Consider the following 3,581-nt stretch of genomic DNA (forward strand, 5'->3'; position numbering starts at 1 on the left):
CCACAATCAATTTGTAGCGGTATACTTGCCCCCTTACTCACCCTTTTTAAACCCTATAGAGGAATTATTTTCGGCTTGGAGATGGCGTGTATATGACCGCCACCCACATACCCGCATGTCTCTTCTGCAGGCAATGGAACAGACCTGTGACGACCTTCAGGTGACAGCAATCCATGGATGGTTTCTACATGCAAGGGGATATTTTCCCCGGTGCCTAGCGGGAGAAGACAGGGAGTAGGCCTATTTGCTTTTTTGGTTGTTTGAAAATGTGCCTCCTGAAAATTCTTCTGAATAAACAGTGAAAATCAAAGACTGCAGTGTTTTATATAAAGTAGACTATAGTGTGTTCCCCCTGATCTGAAAGTGTGTGCATATGATGCAAGTATGTGTCCTTTTGTCATCAGAGTTACATTTTGACAAAGGAATGTTAGTTTTTGATATTAGAGTTTCAATTTGACACAGATGTGAATGGTATATTTCCCAGTGTTGTGTCATGTTTACTTGTGTGCAGAGTTTTGGCACAAAGTTTTGCAAAATGTGTTCAAGCAACGGGCAAAAACTGTATATCATCAGAAATAGCGGTCCGTGCATGGCCTCTTCGACTTCCTCTTCCTCTTGCTCTTCCTCTTCCTCTTCCTCTTCCTCTTCCTCCTCCTCCTCCTCCTCGTCCTCCTCTTCCTCTTGCTCTTCCTCTTCCTCTTGCTCTCCCTCCATCCATGCTTGCAAAGTTCTTGAAATGGCTAAACCGAGGGCTTTTTGTAGCTGGCTGATTGGTGTTCAGTTTTGCAAGTAAGTTCCTTCAGTTGTGTATTTGAGTGGTAGCAGTTACCCGATGTGTATTGTATTTTGGATACATGTGTTTTCCAAACGGCACTCTGAGATTTCATTTTTGAGCGAAGTGTCTTATGTATGAAATAGAGTGTAGTATGCAGGACCAAATGTGTTGCATAAAGGAGTAAGTGTGTTGCAGATTTGCAACTAGAGTGCAAAGCAGGGTATGGGTACATGTGTTTGAGGTATGGTAACAAAAGCTTCAAGTTGTGTTACTTTAGTCTAAGCATGGGTCTATAGTGTTCATTTTTGGGGGCCTGTGTTGACCAGATTAGCACCAGTCCAGCCCTGATGAGTCTCCTCTACATAATAATAGAAGTATTTAATGTAAAATCTTTAAGGTAGCTGTATATGCTTAACAGCAGTTTCTGCTTCCAGACACCTGTTTGCTTTGACTTCATATAATGTATTTATTATTTTAATCTGTTGTAGCCTGGAATATTTAGTGTGCACACTCATGGTCTAAATGAATTACCACTGTGGTAGAAAACACTGCGGCACCAAGATAGGCTACTACAGGGCCCTTGGGTCTGCTATAGCCCCGGGGCCCAATGGCACTTGTGGTCTTATGGACTTACAATGGCTGCCGCGTGCATGTGTCCTTTAAGTCCACTAGACCGTGGGGTGTCCCATTTGTCATTTTAGTGTTCAGAAGGGTGCTCGCGAGCGCCCTCTGTTATGCTCCCTCCTAATAATATTAGCTTTTCCTAATAATGTGCTAATTAGCAAGTTCTGCAGCTGAAGTTGGACACGGAAGAGAGGGGCGGGGTCAGCAGAGCTCATTAGCATTTAAAGCAGCATGGACTAGAACCGCATGCTGTGAACAGAGCTGTGTTTGACAGGGTGAAAGGGTGTTTTACACTACCATTGAGAAATTTTAACCAAACTATGTTACAGACTTTTCATTTAGACCCTAAAAGAATCATATCAACTTGTGGAAAAGAGTCATCCGAAGACCCCTATAAGTCGTAACATAAGGAATTCTGGATCTGTGTCCAAGCCTCTTTTCATTTCCATTTCTATCAATAATTTGCAACATTCATAAAAGATGAAAATCACTGTCTGACCCTCTGAGATTTGGGTATGGGCATAAAGTCAGGACACTGTGTATAGAAGCCACCAAATAAAAGATGTTTGCATGCAGGGAATTTATCTCACAATTCTGACTGTTATTCTCATTCGACAAATAATTCAGACTTTACATATCTTAAGTGTTTTTTTTTTAATGAAATAAAGGTAATTGCTATTTTTAAAAAAAATATTATTACAGGTTAGAGTACATTTATATTTATACTGTTTTACAGACTAAAGCTGAAGGTGTGTTATTGAATTTCCTTCACGTGTAACACAACCCCCAGTTGGACAATACAAGGTTCGGCTCAGATATTCACAGTGAAATTTGAGTCGTGGCACTTTCTGTTTCTCTACAGCTAAAGACCAGACTTATGCCTTTACAAACAATCAAGAGAATATATTATATTTGCCCCCAAAATTTCTATTTGCATATGCATTTTTACGAGAATTTAAGTTAAGATAACTCTAATGATTCTATTTACTGGGCAAATGTACCAAACGAAGTATAAATTATAACCAGTATGCAGTGTAGAAGAAGTGATAAATGCAGTGTAGAATTGAAATAGTCCAGACTGTGAATACGTGAGTGAGAGACAATGTAAATACTGGATGAGTGTAAACCAGTCATGATAGATCATATACCAACCTCTACCCATCCCTCCCTGAATCCGCTCAGAAACACTGAGGTCTGGGGTCCTGTAAACCTGTGAAAGTGAGGACACAGAAGCACAGGAGAACAGCGATGGCAGCAGACACTACTGAATTAAACACAGCCGCTGGTCCTGGACTGCAGGTGGGTCACACAGACGCTAAACCTGCTAGCACACATCCAAGTCTGTCATGGTTTATACAGTGTGTCTAGAGCTGTAGAGTACGCCACTGACTGCTTAATCAGACTTATAACTGCTGCTTTATAGGCTCTTCATTTTCCCTTTTGTGCTGTTGCTCTCCTTGAGTGATAAAACGGGTGAGAAAGTCCCAGAAACAGACAGATCAACAAATGACAGAATCAAACATTTATAAAGACCTGCTGTAAGCCAGAATTTCTCTCACTATATTAATTTATTGCAATATGATAATGTCCATCTCAGGCCTCAAAGAGCAGGAATATCCTATCAAAGTACACAAGTGCAGCTGTCCTTACATGTGCTTGTGATTCTATGTAAAAGAGCTTCTCCGAATAAACACGAGGAGAAAGTGAAGTTTGTGTGAGGGAGTGAGTGCGTATGCGCATGAGTGTGTGTGTGTGTGTGTGTGTGCGCACGCGTGTGTGTGTAACTAAAAGCTCTGTAGAGAATCAGGGAAATGTAATTTCCCTTCGGTGGATCGATGAGCCGCTGGAGCACAGCCATCCTGAGATCAACAGCATGAGAGAGAGTGAAGAGACTTCATTACATCTGCACGGTCAGCAGAGGAATACTGATAGGAAGGATGGAAGGAGAGGGACAGAAGGAAAGAAGGAAGGAAGGGTATCAGCAACACTTAACCCCCAAAAATGTAAATTTGCCAAGACAATCCCAGATCAGGATGAGTTTGTTTCTTCATCAGGTTTGTAGAAATGTAGCATTGCATCAGTGTCTCATCAATGGATGCTCTGCAGTGAATGGGTGCCGTCAGAATGAGATTACTTGTAGATTATGTTTTTATCAGCTGTTTGGACTCTCATTCTGATGGCA

This window comes from Carassius carassius, chromosome 21, assembly GCF_963082965.1.
Source record: "Carassius carassius chromosome 21, fCarCar2.1, whole genome shotgun sequence".
Taxonomy (NCBI): Eukaryota; Metazoa; Chordata; class Actinopteri; order Cypriniformes; family Cyprinidae; genus Carassius; species Carassius carassius.